Raw genomic sequence first — 24927 nt, 5'->3', positions numbered from 1 at the left:
GCTCATGCATGGAAGTATTACCAGACCATTCTTGAAATTTTTATTTTCATAGGCTCAGTAAGCACTAGGTAAAGCAGGATTTTACCTTTCACGTTTTCTGTGCTAGGCTGTTTGGTGTTTTTCAACTGAGGGAACTGTAGAACGTATTTTCGGAGTCATACAATGGAAGAGAAATAAAAAGGAAAGTTTTCCCTTTAAACTTATTATAGGATGAGGTTTCTAGAGGAAAAAAAAGACTATGCAGAAAATTAAAGGGATGGCCCATTTGAATAAAACAGTAAATAATACTTGTAATCTAAAAAATGTGGTCCCAAGAGAAAAAATGAAACCAAAAAACTAGAAATCACTGACAGAATAGAAATCAGTTTTATCATGTCAAAAAAAAAAAAAAAAGGAATTTTTATTTTTGGCTGTAAATTAAAATCACATTATGCCAAATTTATTTACATACTCCAATTCTTACTAAAATATAAAGGAAATCCTGACTTCCAAATTTTGTTATAGGATATCTAATCAAAACCTACTCTTTTTCAATAAGAGCATTTTCTATAGTCAGACTTATGGCATTTAAATCTACTTATGAGTCAATGACTTCACAGTATAATTTCAGCAGGCACTAAATACTGACTTCATATTCTGAACCTATGGTGATCCCATGCTGACAAAGATTGTAATGATCATGACCTAGGAATTACTTATGCAATTTCTGTACATTAGCTTCTCTCCTTACATAGGTCAGAAAAATAGCGATGATGGTCAAAAAGCCATTTAAAAGAAAAAAAATAATTCTACACTTCATAGGTTGGCTAGAGCTTATTTTACATTGTTTAGCAGTAATTGTAACAAAGCTATCATACTTGGTGTATTAGCGGCTTTTCAACTCATCAGGGACAAGTATAAAAAGTCGTGTCAATGTAACAAATCATACAAAAACTTTTATTACACACATAAGAAAAACTTTAGAACTCATTAATAGCATGTGCAACTATAGAAAACTGGTTTGCTGTTAACAAAAAATCTGTGAAAGCACAACATAAAAATATAATAATACCTATAATTAATGACACAGATTGTGACTTAACTTTCTGTCACCAAAAAACACTTCAAGGATAACAAAACATTCCCATGCGTGGCCCATAGATGAGATCTTGAAACTTATGCAAGAAGAATTTTCAACTCTTTTATAATCAACTGCTAAAAGGTATCTTCAAATTAGAGGAAATATTTCAATTTTTCAGTCTTGAATACAGATTTGTATATTTTAAAATATTGGTCCTACCCTGACACCCACCCATGCACTTCTCTTAAATACACCACAGCAAAAAAAAGATGAGATGGGAAAGAGATTTCACACAGTAATCCTACAAGCTTTTTTTCAGGGAACAAAATTACCTTAATGTCATTACTAATTTCCTTAAAATAATTGTTAAAAAAAAAAACAAAAAAAAAACAGAGACTGTCTTTAAAGCTGGGAAATTCAGAAAAAGGTTTTATGTAGATCATTTGTTAAGAGATTATGAGAGATTCATAGAAATGCTTCAGATGTCTAGTATTATGAAAGAATCTTAGCCACCACAATTTCTTAAAACTTGTGCTAATTTATTATCTCCATTGCCACATGTCTCCATGGTAAAAAAAAAAATATTTTCCATAAACAGAATTGATTGTCATACAAAAATTTTATAAAATGCAATGAATTTATGGAAAAGTGCATTGAAATGCATCAATATTTATAAAAAAACTCAGCTGTAAGTAATACACTGAAGCACCTTGTAGCTGGTCTGTACATGGCAGTTATGGGGGCTAATGGCAGCAGAAATACACATTAGTAAGAAAAACACGTAATACTATAAAAGGATTCCTCCCTTGTCAAAGTTTACAATTAAGCATTCTTTTAGCAGGTATCTTCTTGCCTCACTTTCATGCCTGTAATATTCCTTTTTCATCCACAGAGGTTCTGCTACATTTATTAATACCAACAGCTGATCATGTAAGTATGCAGAATTTTTTATCAAGCTTCCACATTTATTCATGAAAAATATTTAATGTTCTTACCAATTCAGCTGGTGGGCTCCAGAAGGAGGCAAAGCTGGCATTTATTCTATTTCTTATTTAATATTTTGCACAGAACTGCCTCAAAGTATTAACATTTTCAGACAGTTAAATATTTATCTTTTCTAGCCCAATTCTTTCTTCAGCCAAAGAACAAAACTTTTGTTCCTAATAGAATATGACTGGGGCAAAAAGGTACTTCATATCTTGGTACTTGTTCTGTGTTCCTCCCTAATCTATTCCTTATTTCCAGGTAGGGAAGTGTTGGGATCAAATGAACATCAATATAGGCTCTTCTATATTCTACTTTTTGATTTCATTATTTTTCCTTTGTTTCTTAATCAATCACTACATTACTTGGTGAGTGCTCCTGACTCCAGAAAGATGACTTTTCTACTGTGACAATTTTTATTCACTCATGATTTCCTAGTCTGATCTGTGACTCTGAAATTTTATATAACTTCTGAATTTTAACGTTTCACTCTTCTTCCAAACTCAAGACATAAACTCTAACTTGACATTTTATTCAAGATATTGATACCTAGGGTATTACACAAATCCAATTTTCCTTTTCTTTCTTTTAATTTTATAAAGTAACCAAAAAAAACCCCACTTTTCTATGCACATCTTAGAGCCTTCCATTTGAAATGAGAGGTAAAACCAAGGAGAAGTATCTGAGAAGACTTCTAATTAGCAACACCCCAAAACAACACTGAGGGATTATTCTCCATTTCTTTCAAATATCTGTAGCAACAGAGAGGACACACTTTGCTCAATATGAGGCAGGTATGCCAATTTACAGAAAGAAACCATACACCCAACACTACTGGAAAAAATGCAAAAATATGAGGAAACCTTTACTACAAAATTAAGTGCCTATAGGTTCAGCATAGAACACGTTATACCAATCACCATATGTCAGGTGATGCTAAGTGAGCTTCAGATGAGATTTCATTGTATTCCACTTGTCCAGCTTGTAAAGTCAGCACACCCATCTGATCTTGATGTCATAAGTTATAGGACACAAAACAAACTGCAGATGTCAAAGGTTTTGGTAGATGAGAGAACAACCAGAATCAATCCAAATTAACATTCTTACTGGCTCGTCAATCTTTTCAGTTTTCTGTAAAGTACTTGCTACCACACTAGCCTTAGTTACAAAGTTCATAAATTGCATCCTATACTATTATGGTATTTTATATAATAATATAAAATTTTAGGAGCCACTACTATCTTTATCAATATAAATAAATCAATGTAAAATGCCACTTAAATCAGGTGAGCAATAAAAACACACAAACTGTGATTTGTAGCACAAACCCAACAGCCAACATGTCAGATGAGAATACCATGACTTCAGTAAAAAAAAATGGGAAATCTTCAGCGCTGTCTAAGAAGGATGTCCTTCATAGCATTTAGATCAGGCAATTAGTGGAGCTCTTCCTACAGATTATATTCATGTAATACTGCCAATGGTGAGGGAAAAACCTCAGACTCATGAGAACTCATGAGAGTCACTACTTTAAACACAACTATTGACACTCCAAAGAATAAGCAAGTCAATCAGAACACATTTCTCTTCTAGTGTCATCAAACATTGAGCATGTGAAGTCACCCCACAGGCAGCATCACAATTCATGAAGGTAAGAAACAGGACCTGTCCATTAACATGAAAATATTTGCTGGTTTACTTAGTACAAACCTGCATTTTCACAGAGAAACCACCTGAGATATCTCAGATAAGTTTCAGGCTTGCATCTATTATACTCCACAAAGTCACCCAAAGGAATATTTAAACAAACTAAACCAAAACTGTATTTTACCTTTTTTTTCCTGTTTTCTCTCTGTCACCTGACCAGTTGGGTGAAATACCACTGTAACTCACATAGTCTACAACTAAAGAGAGGGGTTTTTTTTTTTGCTTCTAATAAGCTCCTAATGGAGACTGTGAGATATGACTGAAAGAAAAAAAAAATGTAGCAGGACTGTGGAGCAAAACAGCACTTTAAAAACACAATGTAGAGGGCATATTGTAATAAAATTTATGTTTTTTTCCTTTATCCACTTCTAAAATTAGTCCATGAGTCAGTCCTTGAGTAAGATGATATGTCTGCTTCATAGACCCCTCAGACTAAAACTGAGGTTTGACCTTTAGAGTAGTTATCAACCTTGATAATATAGGAAAGAGATTATTCCCTTTACAATTCATTTCACTTAAAGCCTTTAATCTTCCAAGAATTAGAGCCTCCACCCTCATCTCCATATAGGCAGACTAGCAGTCTACCCTAATTATCATCTCTAGCTTGACTGCATACCAACTAAAAACAGACTTAAAGGGACCTGAAAAAGAAGCATCAGAAACCCATAATTCAGACAAGGCTCTCTTATCCTGCCTGAGTAGTGGAAAATGAATAGTTGTGGTTCCAAGACATCTGAAATAAATAGGATCACTATATTCCTAGGTCAGCTGTTATTTCTATTTCAGATAACTAAACTTTGTAAGGTGATAATGGCTTACTGGTTTTTTCACTCTTTTAATGAGCTGCAGAAAAAAAAAAAAAGCCATCATATAAGTATTTTATTAGAACCATTTAGGATACATGCTCTGAATGCTTGAATTGCAGCAGTTCAAACTCTAAAAAGATTGTGTGTTTTTTACATAGACATGTGTAAAAATGTACTGTTATATTTTAACATGATTTGACATAAATCTTACAGAGAAAAGTAGTGAAACCGACAGCTAAGTCAGTCTTTGAAGAAATCCTGACACACTCAGTGTCTGAAGATTTTTTTTAAATTACCTCCCAGTTATACTGCAAACAATAGAGGCTTGAGGTCAGGAAAGCTTAAAATCATTTCAGCATAGCCTTCAATGCACAATACAAAATATATTCAAATATTCCATTTTCTACTTTTGAAATCATTGTGTTTCTGACAGATGCTTATGCTCTTAAATACCTCTAATAATGAAGAATTCATGATTCTCCTACACAGTCTATTTCAATGGTATTTTCCATAATAAGATTTTTAATTCTATGTAATCCAAATGTCTCTTGCTATAAAGTTAAAAAGCACTTAATTCTTGCCCTATTTGTCCTGGGAAAAAACAAGTTATTCATCTCTCTTTCAGGAACTTATCATGGCAGATTAAGATATCTAATTTTTTTCCATCTTCTCTTTACTCAGAAGATATGCTTGTTCAAAGGTTGTCTCATGCAATGAGAATGGTTTTTTTAAACCAATCAGATATCTCAAAGTATATTGTCAAAAACACTACAGAAGTATTACAGGAGCTAAATAGAGATGAAAAATCATCTCCTAAACTATATATAGAATCACAGAATTATTCAGGCTGAAGAGACATCAGGACATCTTTTGTCCAGTTTTCAACTCATAGGATTAGTAAGCTGTGAGGTCAAACCACTATGCTCAGGGCTTTATTCAGTCTGGTCTTGAATATGCCCAAGAACTGAGAGACTAAACAGTCTCTCTGAAAAACCTGTTCCACACTTTGACTGTCCTATGACTTATAAGATCTTTTCATACATCCAGTCTGAACTCCACTTGTTTCACTTTATACCTGTAGCCTTTCATTCTCTCTGATGCATGGCCATGAAGAGCCCAGCTCCATCTTTTTGCTATCCATCTTGCTGGCATGGTCAAGCTGCTGACAAGTTCTTCCAAAGAAGTCTCTTTTTCAGACTGAACAAGGTCTGACCCGCCATTCTCTCATCAAAATAAAAATGCTCCAGCTCCTGACTAGCTTGGGTATCATCTGTTAATCCCAATTCAGCTAATTGACATCTCTCTTGTACTGAGGAGCCCAACACTGTGAGCAGTAGTTAGATGAGGTCTCACAAACTCTGAATAGCAGGGGCATAATCCTACTCCCTCAATCTCCTTTCTGTTTCCCTATGAATACAGGCTAGATGTCATCTCTGCTGGCCCAGATCCCTCACATATTTAATTTATCACAGGCCTTCAAGCAGCACATGATCTATTGCTTTTGTCTCAGCCATCCAACCAGCTTTTTATCCATCTAGTTTTCTGCCATCCAGAGTGCAATGTTCAACACCAACAATGTAAGACTTATTTAAGTCAAGGCAAATATTACCCATTTCTTTCCCCATGCTCACAGAACAGAAAGCAATCAGGTTGGCCAGGCATGAATGGGAGTCTGACTGTTCCCAGCCCCTGCATTCTTCTTCAGGGGCCCAGATATGAGTTTTAGATCTCCATGATTCCCTCAGAAACTAACATGAGATGTCTATACAGTAATTTCCTGTACCATCTTTTGGGCCTTGTTTGGAAGATGTGTGCAAAATTTGCTTTTCCCCAGTCACCAGATCATGTCCCAAATTTTTCGTGCTTCATTCTGAAATAATTTTACAGCATCATCTTCAGTTTGTAATCCCTTCTCTCTTCCTTCCTTCCCCTGACTCGTTACTGAATCAATTGTTCCTCAGTCTGTATTTTGTCTCTGGTGATTTTTATGCAAGGATATTAAATTTGTCTAAGTTTCACCACACCTTTTAGAGGTTACTTCTCTGCTCCTCAGGGTTATTTTGAATGCAGAGTCTTGCCTCCACACACTCTTAATTCTCATCAGCTTTGTAGATGGAAAATTTATCTTTGTAAAATGTACATATTTATCTTCACATAATTGATAAGAAATACAGGATTCTATTTCATCACCCATCAGGTTAATGATAATATTGAATAAAGCCAGATCTAAGCCCATAACAAGATCCTTATGACTACACACTTTCATGCTGAATGTAAGATATCTTTTCATTGTAAAGAAAGTTCTGCAACCAACTTTATGCTTTCTCTTTTTTGATACATCTAGATTAAAGACAGATTAAAACACTAAGTGAAACAGTTCCAAAATTCTTAGTCAGGATTTAAGGCACCTGTTTTCTCCTTTCTCCATAAGGCTACAAGACTAGAGAGCTTTGACATAATTCATTCAAAATATGTGAATTTCTACCATTTAATTAATATTTTAGCTCTCATTTCTGAAGTAAAAATGTTATAAGTGAGGTCACTTATCAGCAAACTAGAAGCATTATGTACTAAGATTAGAACTGTGTAACGGTGACATTGATTCCATTTATAACTTCTACAGCAGAGGTCTTAACAAATAAAGATTTTTGGCTTGGTCAGGTGAATGGTCAATATAAGAAAGTAACTAAGGATTTTTTTTTTTTATTTGTTTGTTTTGTTTTATATCACTGAGGAATATAGATTTCCTATGTTTTGGCCTGGTCACTACCACAGAAATTCAACAGGCCTATGTTGTAAAAACAGCTAACCAAACAATCCTTTTGAGATATGGGTGACAGCATGATGTCACAAGATGGATAGGCAAAAATAGAGACAAAATAATTACTTACAAGCAATTTGTCGATTATGCTTTTATTTTTTTTAAATCTAAGGAAACTTATCCCCAAAATATTCCATTTTCCTTGTAAAATTTTAAAATTTTACAAGGCATTGTAAAATTTTTGTGGCATTGTAGCAACAACTTGCCATTTTTAATTATTTGTTTCAGGTGAATAAGAATATTGCATATTTCCAGTTTAATTTAGCTCTTGCATTTCAACCATGAGAAACAAATTAATAATTTCTAAAGAACTTTATTACCATGGATTAGATTAAGACTTCCATTTTTGAATTCACCATGTCATCGGGTTTACTCTTGGAAACCTGTTTTCAATCAGCTTGTTTCTGATGCATGCTCATAAAATTAACATTTTTTAAAATTATCTCAATTTGGCACTAAAATCTAAGGAATTCCAAATTAATATCTGGTATTGAAAGGTACATATGTTTAAAGATGAGGTTATAATAAACATGTCTCAGCTATGCATTTGTAACCTAACCATCCTGCTTTCTCAAAACAGCATGTTCTATGTCTGTCATGTGTAGTACAATTACAGAAGGCTTTATTAAAAAGAAAACAAAGACATTTACATTGGGCCAAATTAAACTTCCTGAACAAAGAGCAGTTTCTGCTAGTTCACTAAGTAGACAGCTGTTACCTTCATGGTTTTACTCTAATGGTTCTTGTGAATCATGGACTCTTAGTCTGTGACCCATTCCAATCCAGAATGATGTGTTTTATGAGGGTAAGAAGCTGTGCAGGTAGCACATATTTATAGTATGGAAAGGAAGTTTTATCATAAAGAACTAATTTTTAAGTTTACGTGAAATCAGATAAACAAAACAGTCTATCTACAAATAGTATTCAAGGCCAGTGTTTAGTTTCATAGCAACAGCATCACTCCTAAATAGCATGGTGGATGTATAAGCAAACTCTCTCATCCTGCATCGTCTGTTTTATTGGCTAGATTTCTAGAGTGATCAAACATCCCAACGGAATACTAGAAAATAAATGAACTTTCACTCCATCAAAGTAGGAAAGAAGCTAAGATAGGAAAATAATTGAATTAAAAGAAAAATCACTGCAGAAAATCTGTCCAGGAAGACATTTCCAGTACAATCTCCATGAGCTAATTAGAGGAAACAGCTATTCTGAAGAGATGAAAAAAGTCTTGCTGGGGGCCTGTAAAACTTTACAGCATTGTTTAAGCAGCTATCAAGTAGTCTGACCTGAAGCAGTTGACAAACAAATGTTCTCCTGATTGTGATCTTCTGACAGTACTCAGGAAGTGCTCTTTAGAAAACACTCTCTGTACATAATGACTGAATATAAACATCTTAATGCCACGTTTGCCTGTCTGTTGGCAATCCAAAGGTTTGAATTATCAAGAAAATTCAAACTACACACATATCTTTTTTTTTTTTAGTTTTGTTTTTTTTTAGTTTTCAAGACATAACATTGTGTGATTGACTTTATCTTTCACCTTTAGATCACAGAATCATAGAATAGCCTGGGTTGGAAGGGACCTTAAAGACCATCTGGCCATCTCTTTCTAATCCCTCTGCCATGAGTATGGACACCTTTCACTAGACCAGGTTGCTCAGGGCCCATCTAACCTTAATTCAACACTTCCAGGGATAAGGCATCCACAACTTCTATTAGCAACTTGTTCCAGTACCCCATCACCCTTACAGTAAAGATATTTTTTCCTAATATCTAATCTAAACCTCTTTCAGTTTGATGCCATTCCCCCTTGTCCTGTCAGTACATTACCATGTAAAAGGTCACTCTCCATCTTTCTTGATCTGTGAGTTTACTGTGCTAATTATGCAATGGATTAGAGCTTGAGAACTTTCAAACTTTTTTTTTCTTCATAATACATGAAACTGATCACCAGCATTGCCAGTCATGCAGTACAGAACTCTGCTGAACATTATAAGCCTGTATTTCTTTCCCTGACAGAAATAGATAGGATTTTGAGTCACATATCAGAATTAAAAAAAAAAAAAACAACCCAAAAACCAAAACCAAACCAAAACCCAAAAGCTCTTGCTTCCCTGATTTTCTTAGTTTGCAGGGCTATGAAAGGTGCTACAACATCACATACATTCAGTTCTCTTACAAATGTTTTCAGTCCCTCTACACTGGCATTCTGAGTATGGAAGTAAAATATTTTCAATACATTTGTGGATAAAATTTATTTCCAGGTGTACTGGCAACATTTACAAACCGAACAGATAAATTCAGGCTTTACGATGCTTATTTAACAGACTGCACACATGCTGTGGGTTTTCATTTTGAAGTTGTTCTTCAATCACCATGAATATTTGAGTTGAATATTTATACTTGAAAAAGTAGCTGAATTCAAGGAAACACAAAGGGCAGTTCAATTCAAAGGCAAAGGGTTGTTCAGGAGTCTACCAATTTAAAATGGGAAAGGTTGGTATTTTTCTGTCTTGTATCTATTAAGCAAGATTTTCAAACATATTTATAAATATTAACTTTTAAAAGCAGATCAGGGCTTAGAAACAGTGGGCTCAGCAAGAATCAATTTTTTTTTTCCCTTCTTTTGCGGGAAATGTTAAGTATTCCTTTAATAGCATAAATTCTTTTAAGATCCACTTTACAATATTTTTCCCTTTCAAAATGTGTTACTGTTAATTGAGAGAAGCATTTAAAAATTTCCCATCCTCTATCCCTGAACAAAGATTACATGCACAGTAAGTTATAATCCTTGGCTTTGCAATACCACCTTATGAGGTTAAGAAGATGAATGTTCACTGCTTTTAATCCTTACCATGATTTACGAGGCTCTGGGTATCCTTTCCCCAGAGCATCCACAACTGTGTGGTTGTTCTGCCTGCTGCTTAAATTACAGAGACATCTGCAAAGTAAATTATGGATTGTTGTCCCACAATCAAGCTGCCTCCTGATCTCTCCTGTAGTATTTCTTTGATAACAGCAAAAGGCTTTTTTTCCCCCTTGTTTATCACTCTTGTTTTTCCAGACTGGGTGATGCTATGATGATCTTGATTACTGCCTGCTCTGCTCACTTTTAACCAACATGTTTTAAAAACCCACAGTAAAAAGAAGGGGAGGGAATGAGATGTGAGAGACAGAGCAGGCAGTAACATAATGTGTATTTTATCCCTTAAGCTGTTCAAAGTTCACAATTCACAAATCTAGAGATTATTTTCCTTCTCCAGAAATATGTGTCGCTAAACCTAGCATATGAACACTTGGAACCATTCTGAATGAGGTAAATGCATAGCTTTTTGTTATTCTACTACTTCTCTATTTCTTCTTCGTTAATATGCTGATTTCCACATCTCCACTTATGCGCATGTATCAATATAAACTTATCAAACACTTAGAGAGTTATCTAAGGCATATGAAAAGCTGAACCAGACTTTTAATTATGTGCCTAATTTTATAATCAAGCAGTTTAAAATTTTATTTCATATTACATGCAGTAAGAATATAAACTCATTATCAGCAACAAATCATAAACTGAGCATGCCAAGGTTTGTCTTTGTCCACACACAAGCATTCTTAGAAGACAGTCTACTCCGTGCTGATGTCATTAAATTTCAAAAGAAATTTAATAAAGTAATTCCACATTACTTGCTCTCTATTATCCTTCTCATTACATTCCCACACTCTCTACCTGAGTGTCCTGAAACAAAATGCAATTTAAATTACCATCCAAGTGTCAAAAAAATAATGTTTTAAAGGCAAAGTGCATGGAAATATGTCATCCAAACCACTTTACTAAGCAGAAATGATAGTCACATCCTAAGCTCTTCTGGCACATTTCCAGCAAGCCTAGTCAAGATAGCAAGTGCTGATCACATTGACATCAGAGAAGATCTTTTCATTTATTTGTCAGAGTTACTGAGATATAATCTCAATTTCCTGATTTCTTTTGACTAGTCAGAAGCCCAGAATTTTGTAAGAGAAGATGCATAACTGAAAATTGCCTTGTGCTCTTTGTCCCAAAGACAGACTTGAGCAAAAAACCAAAAACCTAGTATCCAGACACTTTTAACCAAGATTCATAGATCAAATTCCTAAAAAAAATTATAACCCCAAAAACTTCACCAACCTTTGCCATCTTTTGGAGGCTGTACTTTAAACTACTTTACTTCAAAATATATTATTGCTAAAGTTATAAAATTCATACCTTCACATCTAATTGATTTTTTTTGGTCATTCCCAGCATTAAATTGCTGTCCAGAATACAGTAAAACCAGTTTACAGTACACTCCATATGCAACAACTGAAGCAAACATAGTGTATCTACAAACATGAGGAAGCCTATGACACTGGTTTTTACCTGTGTGAAAGGGTTCTGCTAAGGCATGCCTTTGAAAGCAGACAAATATCATTTGACAAAAATAATACCACGCAAATACAAGAGAAAAAGCATCATAAAAATAAAGCTCAGAGAGAAAACTAGCTTCTGTCCTTTAAGAGGTACAGAATAGACTGCAAAAGTGCTTTTATTTTCTCCAATCTACATCTAAATTGAAATAGTCTGAAGAATATAGCATACAGTACAGCTCTCTGGAAATAGTGAATTGGTCTATAGCAGTGAAATATCTCTAGACTGCATCAAATATTTTTGTTGAGATATGCCAGCAAGGATAGTTATAATCCTCAATTTCTGGAGCTCAGTTAAGTGGGCCTAAAACTAAATTCTGTTTAATATATAAATAACAGCAAACAAACAAATAAGAAAAAAATACACCAACTAAAAAGTGAGACGTGAATACACCAGGTTTAACACAGTAAGTTCATCACAATTATTACAGATTTTTTTGAGATGACAGAGACATCTTTTTAAAAGTCTACCTGTGAATATGATGCCACATCTTCCAAGACTTTATTGAAATGAACTTCAGCCTTTAGCTGGCCTTATTTACCACAACCCTCAACAGATTGGGTCACTAAAGTCTGTAACAAACATACAAAAGTAAAATTGTCATTGTCATCATTGTTCCCCATGAAAATGGGAATAACAGCCAAAGCACAATTATGTGTTATTAGAAAATCCATCTAACGTAAAAAAAAATATTAACAGATCACCACACAGCACATTTCTTTGCCTCTTGACTGAATGTGGCAAGGTGGAGAGCAGGACACAGACATTCCTTGAAGCTGATGGACCCCACTGAGCAAACACTCAGTTTTAAAATGCTCACATTCTTTATAACTGTCTAAAACTTGGGGGATTTTACTGCCAGTAGGCATAACTGCAGAACATCATTTTACAGCTCTGATTTGTATGCATTGCCTTAGCTGAGTTTCCTTTGTGTCAGCTATCATTCATCACAGCATGAAAATAAACATACAAAGAACTTTTTGAAAAGGATGGAGTAGTGAGAATATGAGCTAGGAACATCTCATATAATGATTTGTTCTTTTCACAATGGTTTTACAGCAAATTTTGTCACTACTATAATCATATAAATCAGTATCATATATGTCAGGATTGCAATTTTTCTCTTAAATGCAGTTCTGCAACTCACAGAAGCAACTTCTATAACTAGCCCATCATGATCTGGTTCCTATTACAGCTCTGAGACATGTTGTTTGAACCTCAATCTGATATTTAGATGATGGGGGTGGGAGGAAGCAAACAAAAAATACTGGAAAATATTTTCAATTACTTCAATAGGATGAAAAGTTTGAAGGTTCTTTGCTGCTTTTATTTACTGTCTAGGAGTTTGCACAATGGAATTTTTAAATGAAGATGGACAGAAAGCTAAATAAATAGAAGAGGAGACAAAAAAATTAAAATAGATAGCCTTCCAAACATAAGGCTAGAGGGCTATTAAGAGGGACATGGCATCCAGATATAAAACTATAAACCAAGAGAAAGCTCAAGGGAAGACAAACAGCTGAATTGGTGGCTCTCTCTGTCTTCTTTTATACCCTAGGTAGTATCCTCATCGAAGATAAGAGGTTACTAAAGAGACGCATAACACTCACTCTGAGCCAAACAAGATTTAGATTACACTGAATTGAGGCTTTTAAGAATGTACAAACTTGCGAGTTGCAGGTGAATTATGCCTGCAGAGGAGAATAGGACAGTCATAAAACTTCAACCCAAGTCTCTATAGTTCAAGAAAACATTAAAAAAAAAACTTCCAATACACTACAAAATAAACTGCATATTTATAAATATATAACATGTTTACAGTACTTCCACTCCCCTCCACCGAATTAATACAGAACCACTTTTGGTACCTCCAGAACTTTTAATACCTTTTGGGGGTGTGGGAAGGGGAGGGAATCATAGAATTTTCTTTAAGTTCAGTGGAAGAAGTATTTATTCAATAATTAGTTGAATTAAATTTTGAAATTATTAGTATCATTCAACCACAATTTTTTTATGCCCAAGACATTCTATTCACTGGCAATGAATTTACTGTAGAAGTGATTGACGCCAATGCAATAGCTGGTACTATTCAAACACTCAGTCCCCATGGATGTGGTGATATATTTCTCCTTCTAAATTTACCATATTTGTGAGGAAGGCAGCACCAGAAGCAAATCTACCCACTTAACACGAGAAATTTTTTTGAGTTTCTTGCTGATGCAAACAGGATTTAAATCACAAGATTTAGTTCAAGCTTACCAAACCAACCACATTCCCTTTTCCTTTGAAGAATTTACTTGTGGTCCTTACACCAAAAATTTAACGTACCTGCAAAAACCAAACTTACAAAACAAAAATAATCAGTCCAAAAGGAGATGAATCCCAACACTGTACAACCTCCTTTTATTACAGAAACCCCTAACAGAATACAGAAGTCGTAAACAAAACAACTTGCTCTTTCTCAGTGTTAGTTCTTCATGTTATTGGATTTGACAGCAACAATATTAACTTAATTAATCAATAACACTTGATATCAGTTCAAAAGAGCAGCTGAAACATGCATCCAGAACTGCACACATTGCAGGCCTCTAGAGTCTGCTGATGTAAAAATAAAGAACCTTATAAAAGCCAAGGGAAAAAAAAAATCCAGTTTTTTGGATAGCATAGCAAGTTCCTGATTCCTTAAAAATATTCTTAAAATGCAGCATACAGCACTAGTTATTTATTGCTTGGCACCTCTTACCAAAAACATTGGCAATGAAAAAGAGATCCCAATGACTCTTACTGCAAATTAAGACTGGAGTAGTTCTGTAAACCTTATTGATTTTTTCTCAGTTGCATTGATTAAATTTGAAAAATCTTTTCTGCAAATAATCCAGTTTACTTAGCTGAAGGAAAAGTACAGCACGAAAACTGTAATATACAGTTTGTAATAATGACCTAAGCTGAGGAGATTGACTGGGAACTATGGTGCCATTGAGTACCTTGGAATATATCCACATTCAGAGAACATTTTGAACACATTTACAAAACAAAGTTAAAGCTGTCAGGATTGTTATCATCTGTAAACCAGCAAAAAGTATCAAGAAGAATGTGCATATTTGGTGAAATATCACTCACTTTCATTTACGGATATTTTTTGAAGTAAAACATTTAAATAGAAGTCACCTAATTTTAATTTTTACATGAAATTATGGTTCCTTAGTCTCTTTTGGTTTTGCAGATGGACTGAATTTCATAGTGCTTTTCTGCCTGCACTCCCTTGCCCCCACTGGGGAGAAGTGGATCACAACTGCAAATGATAGTGATGATTCATCCTTTGTGAAGCTGGCATCTGGGCCTGTGTTTCTGGGTTTTTTTCACATTCCCTTTATATCAACATTTATTCTCCAGAAACAAGTGTCTTTGGGCAAAAAACTCCCCACACACAAGGTCATTCAGAAAGAACTTAATCATAGACTGAAAGGCCTCACTTCTCCCCGTACTTTTCAATATTCTTAGTTTTTCATTTTATGGCACTAGTGTGTTTACAGATATTTGGCAGTCAAACACACTCTTCAAAACCATAATAGTCAATTTTGTAAAGAACAACATTTCCTTCTGGGCTTCTTTGATAAATATTCGTCCAACACAATTATGCAACAATGTACAGCTAATAATGCTTTCATGTTTACTTATTGACAAGTCAATATTAAAACAAGCAGCATTAACGCTTTTGCTGAATTCTGGGATTCCTGTGGCAGAATTCAGTAATAAAGTTTTCATGAATTGCAGCACTTCAGGGTAAGTCTTTGCATCCACCTCTGCGTTTTCCCTGTTTCTTCTGCCTGCAGTAGATGGAGGTTGTTTCCTGACATTGCTGGCAGCCTAAGTGAGACCCACTCATTACACTAAAACAACGTACAGCATTTGCTATAAAATTATCATTTTTCTTCACCCTTTTAACACTTTGTATTTTACAAAGACATATTTGAAAGGATTCCAAAAGACCCTACAAAAGTCCAGTGGGTTTCTAAACCAGCTTTTTGTCCTTGGAAAGAAGAATGCAGCAACCTCTGTAACAGCATCTTTTAATGTTATTTTTACAACAACAACATGAGCTTTGAGTTTTAAAGGATCCAATGTTATTTTTATTCTCTCCTGTGTTTGTTTTTTTGGGTTTTTTTTTGTTGTTTTTTTTTTTTTTTAATCTGGAACTAAATTCTACACAAAAATCTCTACTAATCAAGTCTGTTAGTTGGACTAGCTACAGAAAAATGAGACAGGGATTAATTACAGTTTAATTTCTGGGGACTTGGGAAGGGGTTCCAGGTGAGGCAGGGCGGCTGTATTTGAAACAAAAGGAACTTAATACCTTACAGTGACATTATGCATTAAACAGTCAAACTATAAATTTAAAGGCATTTAAAAGAAAAGGCTAGAGAAATAGGCAAGAATAGACACATAATTAAATTAAACATAAATCTTATAAAAGACATGGGAATGCAAGCATGCTGAAGCAATAGAATTCCTCCTGGTTTGCTGAGGATTCAGAAAACAGACGGAAGAAACTGGCAAACCCAAAGGAAGTCAGAAGAGTGCCTGAGTGAGCAATACTGCCACATTCCCCACAGTTAAAAAGAATGAAAAATAATGCATAGTGAAGGAGATTATAAATATAACTTTTACTTAGAAGAGTAAGAGGAGGACAAATTATACAATTGTTTAGGTTAGAAAAGACCTTTAAGATCATCAAGTCCAGCCTATAACCCAGAACTACCAAGTTTGTAGTGCTCCAACATTTTAATATGACTCTGTGGTCTTTGAGATTGCCAGCAACCTAAATGATTTCTTATTGTGCTGGTTGAATTGAATTGTGCTGGTTTCAGGTGGCATTAATTATTAACATCGGGTCATCCAATTAAGGAGGAAGAACAACCCAACACAGACAAGCAGTTACAAATCTTTAGCAACTCAATTCAGGTATGAGTCATCCATTCATTTAAAACAGGTCAAGCCCAACTCCAAGGTCAAACAGATTCATATAAATTACTTGAATGACAGTTTTTTCTGTGAATTACAAGTGACCAAAACAAAACCAGCATTCTTTCATACTAAAAATGGTGAAAACAATCCATGAGAATGAGAAATATCTTTATAAATGTGTACAGAGTTGCATCACATACCAAATTTTGTCTTTTATTGAGGTCAATGAAAAGTGTCATGTGGACAAAACAGGTAGCTTTAATTCCTTAACAAGAGCCTTGATGAGGTGTTGATGTTTTCAATGTGCCAATGAACTGCAGCTTCTCCTATCCCTCACTGCCCAAAACACTTCCTAAGATAAGCATGTAAAGAACTTCCTCATCCTTTTCTTCTTTAAGTCCCTGACAATGGCACTAGCTATTTTTGCAACATGAGTACAGGTTTGCTAGAAACTGGAATGAAACCAATCACCCATTTCACACAGCAATTGCACTGCTATCAGAGAGTAATGATTTTCAGTCACTAGTGGCTTAGCTTGAATCTGAGCTACCAGCTCAAAGGTCAAAAGCTTTATAACCAATTATCAATCTCCTGGTCCATCCAGACCCCTCTATTATCTTGTTTTCCTTTTGAAGATTAATGCTGTTGCCATAGTTTAATCAAATAAGCCTTTGGCTCTTTGGCTTTACTTCCATCCTACAGCTCCTTCTTCACAGAAATGAGTCAAGAAAACCATAATAAAATTTATTCTATAAATATTACTAAAAATAAATATTGACCGTTCAAGATTTATCTAGGAATCAGGACAAAGAACTCTGTCACTGCACTAAATTTTAATGGTTTCTTAAACATCTATATTTTGACTGAATTTTTAGACAGGATTTCATGTGTTTCAAATACCAAGAGTGCAATATGGCATCTAAAAGTATTTGGACTTATCATTAGGCAGTCAAAATTTTCATAGAATTCCTGAGATACATATAAAAATCTATACCTGGCCTTCTGAAACCCACCTTGTGGACTCCAGTCTATCTGCCATAATCTCGTTCCCCCATAAAGATATAATTTAGCAGAAGGATAAGCATGACAGGATTATCTAAGATCACACTAGTTTATTTCTGATACTAGCCAGTTTATTACTTTCTCCAGATTGAAAGTAGAGTGATTTTCTAGGTTGTTTTCTTCCTAGGTAGTTTTTTTGGTCTTTTGCATGTCCTTTTATACCATATACATGCCTCAAGAGAAAGGAGATGTTCTTTTTAAACTTCTAGTAAGGAAATAAACCAAGAATAATTTTAAGATTACTTCTAAATATATATGCCTTACTTCTTAGAATAAATCATCATGGACTCTCAAAACATTTTTACATCTTTTTTCTTTTGGAATAGCTTGCACAACACTTGTGCTGCATGCCTGTTTCAGGAACAACAGGGAATTGACGAATAATTTACTATACATAAGTTCTTCTGTGAAATCATACCATATGTCTTCTTGTTTAATGGTTGTAAAAGGATAATTTATCTAAGTGGAAAACAAATGGGTATTCTCTTAGTTTCTCTCCATTCCCTCTGTAAGAACCTACTTACACAGACTCATAAACCCACAAATACAATTTCTTTCTACTCCATAACAGATTTTTATTACATGGTTTCTTTTAAATTTAGCATGTTTTTCATTCTTATTTTTTCTTTTTTTTTTCCCAGTAACTCTAATTGATTTATTTGATAAAAAATATTAGAAGTCTAAATTGAGGGAAAAAAAGGAACATTGCCTCTACTATCAATCTGACACTACTTCCATTCAGCATATGGGCAATGTAAAAATGGAATAACATTAAAAGAAATATAATGTAATGAAGCCACATATTCTTATTTGATACAGTACATTACCATGTTTTTTCTAGTCTTATTAGTCTAACAAAACAGATCCAAGTTAAATTCATGAGGTGGCCATTATCCAGCACATTTAAATACTATCCACCCCAAAATTTATTTTTAAATTAACAGTAGGAAATATTGAAAATATCCCATTTTGAAAAGGGGATGACCATGCAATTTTTTACCCTCCTCAGATCTATTCTGCAGAAGTTTGAATGAGCAAGCAGCCTGCCTTAGTTTTAGCCAGGCATCTGGAGCCATGATACAACATCTACTCATGTACAGAAACAAGGTCTCTGAAGAGAAGTTAAGCCCTTCTGAAAAGAAGTTAAGGGTGACTTTATCTTGTGTTTTGAAAACCTCTACAGGATTTGAGATAATTTTTACTATCACTTTATAGCTTGAGGAAACCAAAATTTCTTGATTTTTTTTTTCTGAAAACCACCGCCAAACATAGTAGATTTTTGCAGTGTGCTGCCTTTTATTTTTATTTCTCAGAAGCCGCTGTCTTTCTTTTGTATTATCAGAACCCAGGGTTTTCACCAGCAGTGCACTTGAACGTTTCTAAAAGTTCAAAAGTGTACGTTCTCTGTCCATTTAGAGGCCTTGGGTTAGACTCTAGTGCTGAAAATAAACTTTTCTGCACAACAGCTTTGAATTACACTTTACAATTGTGCTTTTCAATTTTAAAATTAAAAAAAAATGACATTATTGTTCAAAGTATCTGGTTATTTGTTATGTCTTATAACGAGGTTATTTCTTTTTCTTTTGTCTCTGTGGTAAGAACTGATCTAAGCACTTCTATTAAACATAATGACAGTGTTAATAGTGTTTTATTCCCCCATTACATGCACAGCTTCACTGGTCATGACTGTTCCTGGGGGTTCTAGGCTCCATTTCTTTTTTATAAGGCTTTCCACAATATACATTCCAGCTTAAAATTTTATGTCATTGCTTTTAGCAAGTAGAATTTCAAAGAGAGCAAAATATTTTGGTAAATTTATTTCTGAAGTTATTTCCCGAGAAAAGGGCAAACAGTTGCAGACCTAAAGATGTAAGAACTGTAATTTTCAAGTTTTTAAGACAAAATATTCTCCTAAAAATAAGAAACTATAAATAAAAGAAAGGGTAAAATCTCAAAAGATTTTACATTTTAACAACTCAGTTGGTTCCTCTATAATCTTGAAATTACATTGTTTAACAGAAAAAATGCATCACTAATTATCATAGCTTAAAATCCCACATTCCCCAGGAAAATCCACTTCATTGAGTATCAGTGATTCACAATGCGTTCTATGAGATTCAGCTTTTATGTGATTTAGGCATTAGCTGCTTTGCGGGTAAGTGTTGTAGAAACTTAAGGCAAAACAAAAAATGCTGTGGTCTACAGATAAATGCTATGTCCAAGATACATATGCAAGGCACATTTTTTTACATACAACAGCATGTGCAGGTATGGCAAGATCTTATTTTGAGGAGGCTGTGCAACAAAATTCTGTGGTTAAGCCTAGATTCATCCAAAAGCTGGTGGTTGTAAGTAAGGTAGGCATCAAAACTCTGCAGACTCAACACCTAAATCTGGTCTCAAAAATGCAAACTCTCTCAACCTCAAGGGCAGGAATAGCAACTATAGGCAGAACAATAGTTTACCAACAAACAATGTTTCCATACTTAATTCTTGGCAGATTGCAGATGAATATGTCCACTCTTAAGAAAAAATTAAAGAAAAGAGATTCTTCCCTTCTTCCAACAGAAAATAGTATATCACTAGAAGGTATTTGTGTGTAAGTCACCAAGACATCTATGCTATAAATGAAAAGATCTTTTATTACTAATTTCCTTAGAATTTTTTTAATTATAGGAATTTTGCAAATGAGAAGTGGAAACAATATAAATGTAATTTTAATAGCCTAAAATCAGGTTCACTGCAGCACCTGAAGTATTAGTTCTCAGTATAAAGAAAAACCCTAAAAATCCCTCCAAAAACATCCAATTACTAAGTAGACTAATAGAAATCAAGTAACAAAGAACACTTCAAAATCCACTTAGTTCTTTCAAATTGCTTTCTTCTGTTCTGGAGTTTATAAAACACAATGTTGCTGAAAAAACACCTGTGAAGATAAAGTCCCGTGAAATAATTCCAGGAACACAATGGCATTTGGAAGTCATTGAGTAGCCCAAGTGTCCTCTGGAGGATCTGAACAAGTGGCAGCAGAGGTCCATTCAGCTGTGATGCCAACAGCCACAACTACACAGATGTAGCAGGGAGAGAACAGGTAGTCCTAATATAACCCAAGACTCCTTTTGTCTGTGTTCCTTCTCCAACTACATGAAAAATGCAGTTGCAATAAAGGACTTTCTGCTGATGATCTGTGTAAGAATTTCAGCCTTATTATTTTGAGAAGTATTAAACAAAGACAAAGGAATTCCAAGCTGGAGGGACCAGGTGGAGGAGGCAGTCAGGGTGTGAAACGAAGAAACCTTCAGATGTATGTGAATTTTCCATAAGGCAAAAAGTTTTATTTGTCATTCATTCATTTCTTGTAGAGAGTTGAATTCAAGTGTTCCAACTACAGGTCATTATGATTTACACTGACGCAAATCATTAAGCAGCCAGAAACTATGTTCAACAATATAAAACTTTGCTTTTAGTTTTATAGAATATTTTTATTAATCTGAACTATTAAAGATCTTATTACTTTATTGAAATTTAAGATTTTAATCCATAAAGTTTATGAAGCTTTATATATATTTTTTGCATTTTTGCATTTATCTGTTTTCACATGAAATTCCTAACATGTAAAAAATGTGAATCTTGCAAAAAAGTTAGGAACAGGAACCTATATTAACTCTTTCTCATGAAACTATTTTCCCAGACAGTGACATTAAATACAGTAAAGTTATAACAGTAGCATATCACCTTGTTATTGTCAATTCAAGGGCACACCTGGAGATTCAGATGGTTGGGAAAAAGTCCACAGCTGTGATAAGTGCTATGTCCTATTACAATTTCATGACAAGCATAGTAGTAATTTTACATATGAATATACCCACTGCAGAGCATGAAAAGTTTATGATTCACTTAACTACCAAACATCGGAGGAACACATTCTGCATAAGAGAAAAAAAAAAAAAAAGAAAAAAACAAACAAGGAGTTTTGGAGCAGAGGCAATGTTCTTGTTTCTCAACAGAGTAAGAACCACAACCCTTTATGTCTGCAGCAAGTCACTGAGATGAGAATAATTTAGCTTAATCCAGCTGGAACAGTAGAACAAACAAACCCAAACTGTGCTTTTCTCTCTGTTTCCCTAGTTCACTGGAGCAAGCATCAGTGCCAGTAATAGCATTGTCTGAAGCTAGGAAGTCAAACTGAAGTGCCTAATGAAACACTAGGCATGTCTTTGCAGTTCTATTAAAATACAGCTACTGACCCAAGTTTCTTCTCAGCTCTGAGTGATGCACCCAATACCAATGCTCATAGCATCCATGATCGTGGAGGATGTGATGTTCCTCTAATGTTTTTATCTTCAAGAGTATGGATATGAGACAGGACAAAGAACTGGAAAATAACCCTTTTTTTGATTCCTTTCTCTTCTCTGTGTCATCATACACTCTGCTCTGTCAAATCAAACCTCTCAGACAGATTGGAAGCAAGAACAATATACCTTTGGCACTGAGACTGGCAACTCCATAATTCACAAATGACGGAGAACACATGAGCCACAAAGGGATGCATTTTGGCCAACAATTACTGATGACCTGGGAACCCCACTTAAATTTCTGACTCCTACTCCCAGTTAGCAGCTAGGTGTAACCCTAATTTTTACATCAAAGGGATGTGTAATTGAACGTGTGTGAACCCTACACAAATCAGATACAAAATACATGACCTACAGGGATCCATCCTTCATGACTGAGAATCCTCCTGCTCTTGACCTGCCATGCACTTCTTCATGCATGCAGGTTATTTCAAAGCTATTAGCTTGGACTTTACCACTAGTAACTTTTATAGCAGGGCAAACACAAGTTCTATTATCTTCAGTTAAGCTACCAGTCTTTTAATCTGGTTTTTAGTGTGTGATTATGCAATCTTTATACTAATCTAAGTAAGAACATACACACACATCCCCTTCTCCTTCAGCTGTTAATAGTAAAAGCAACACTTGCTCATTTTATTCATGTGCATTTCACTATAAACCTTCCCAGGATTCAGGGTCTATCCTGTCTTTTAATCTGCCAGGATGTTTGCTCCCAAGTAACCAAATTTACATACATCATCCATTTTGCAGTCAGAAAGAGCAAAATTAGTGGGCTGGATTTCAACCTAACCCTGGTAATTTTGTCTCAGTGTATTATTAGTAAATCTTAATTTCCTGTTATGAGTGATGGGAAGGGATGGTAAGTCACTGTATCACAATGATACGTGCCATATGAAATCAGCTTTGATCAAACAAACCTATCATTATTTTGTCATCACTTGATGGAACAAACACCTCCTCTAAAAACCACTAAACCTCTAGAAGTTTCCTGGAATATTACATACATACATATATATATATATATATATATAATTTTTTAAAAATTCCTTTCACTCATTTTGAGTCAAAGAATTTATGTGCCATTGAAAGACTGACTGTATGAATTCTTCTTGGCATGTTTACTAAGATCACATTCAATAAGATAAATGATAGCCAGTGCTTCATCTGTGAAATTTATTTCACGTTAGCAAAGGTTCTTTTGGCTACAATAAATCTATTCCATCTAAATCTGAATATTTTAATAAATTTCTTCTCCTATTTTTAGTTCACAATGAGGTCTCTAGGAAAACCCTGACACTGGTTGAAGCTTTTGCCATACTGTTAAATGAAATTGATGTAACAGAGGGGCCAGTGAGAGTCACAATTGGAGGAAGAGGATGATGCTTCCACCATATTCCTCTCATCAGCATTCAGGCACCACAGGAGGGTTCTCAGTTATTAGACAGTTCCTGAGGCAATTCCTAGTGTTGGTCACCAGAAAAAGGAAAGAGCAAAGATCCGCACTCAACAATTCTGGAGTAATATTGACCTGAGTTAGTTAGTCTGTAAAGTGACAAAGACCCTATTCAGCATACTGATATGACAACTATTGGCAGAACTCACTAATTTTATTAATTATTTCTTTGAAAAGCTAGTTGACAAAATTAAGTTAAAACCAAAACTTCTTATTTAAAAATATATTCTATTTCATAGCTATTTCCCCAGATACATTTGGAACTTGTAAATCAGATTGTCCTATGGACTACTAAATATTTCAACTTCAAAAATATCTGTTTACATACAACATACAGTTAAGGTATACATCAGATAGAGGTCAAATGAAACTATCTGTAAAACCCAGTTGGCATTTCTTAATGTTTACATTCATATTGTATTTTACCCCTATCTGCAAGATGACATGAAAAAGATCCCCTAAAAGTCCCCAGCTCCCAAGGACTACACTGATTCTTTTTGACATTGACTATCCAGGAAAGCAATGAGTTCTAGAGACACATACAAAAAGAAGAGCTGAAAATGCAGATTTTAAATGTTTCTAATCCTAGCAGTAAAAACATCAAAACCCCCAAACAAAATAACAAAGGTTGGGGGGTTGCAAATAAGATATTTTAGAAAACTGCCAAAGCTTTGTGCAGCTGCAGTGTCAGGTGGGACATTATGCTGTATGATGGCAAAATAGTCAATTTAATGCTTAACACTATTGTTTTCTCACAAGATGAGATTTAGTGTAATTTAGCAGTAATTAATCCTTATGTCAGGAAAAGATTTTTCTGAAACATTTGTTAGCAACTGGTAAAAACACTATCCTGGAGCCTGTAAAAAACCCAAACAACTAGCCAGCTGGAGGACTGATCAGGATGGAAAACAATTCATATCACATGTTTTTCCTTCACATTCTCTTGGCAAACACCAAGCAGTTTTGAGATTCGTTGTAAGACAGGCATGAAAAATAACTTTGAAATATATTTAAATAATAATCTAACATTTTACAAAAAATATCAATTTAACAAGGTTAGTTTACTGAAATTTACTTGTGGTTTTAATCTTTGAGTATAGAAAATACTCCAAGTAAAAATTCATCATTTTAAAGGTATTTTTCCATTATACTCCATAATAGTAAGAACTCTTACAATATTCACAAGTCTTTCCATACACAAGATACAATGAATAACTCAGTTAGTATCCTAGAACTAAACCAAACCACTGATTTATCTTATTTTACTTCC

General features: G+C 34.5%; 1 protein-coding gene across 4 annotated transcripts in view; it reads right to left on the bottom strand.

Moving 5' to 3' along the window:
• The window catches only part of CDH12 (cadherin 12), a 539049-nt gene that overhangs the window by 351641 nt on the left and 162481 nt on the right, over nucleotides 1-24927 (bottom strand). The window contains exon 3 of one of the 4 annotated variants that reach the window (XM_038160521.1): nucleotides 12293-12394. The exons of the other annotated variants lie outside the window; for them this stretch is intronic. The gene's annotated coding sequence lies outside the window, so the exon portion shown is untranslated. The remainder of the gene's footprint in view (nucleotides 1-12292; nucleotides 12395-24927) is intronic. 4 annotated transcript variants of the gene reach the window in all.

The sequence above is a fragment of the Motacilla alba genome, chromosome 2 (genome assembly GCF_015832195.1).
Source record: "Motacilla alba alba isolate MOTALB_02 chromosome 2, Motacilla_alba_V1.0_pri, whole genome shotgun sequence".
In the NCBI taxonomy this organism is placed as follows: Eukaryota; Metazoa; Chordata; class Aves; order Passeriformes; family Motacillidae; genus Motacilla; species Motacilla alba.
This window is presented reverse-complemented; position numbering and strand designations above follow the sequence as displayed.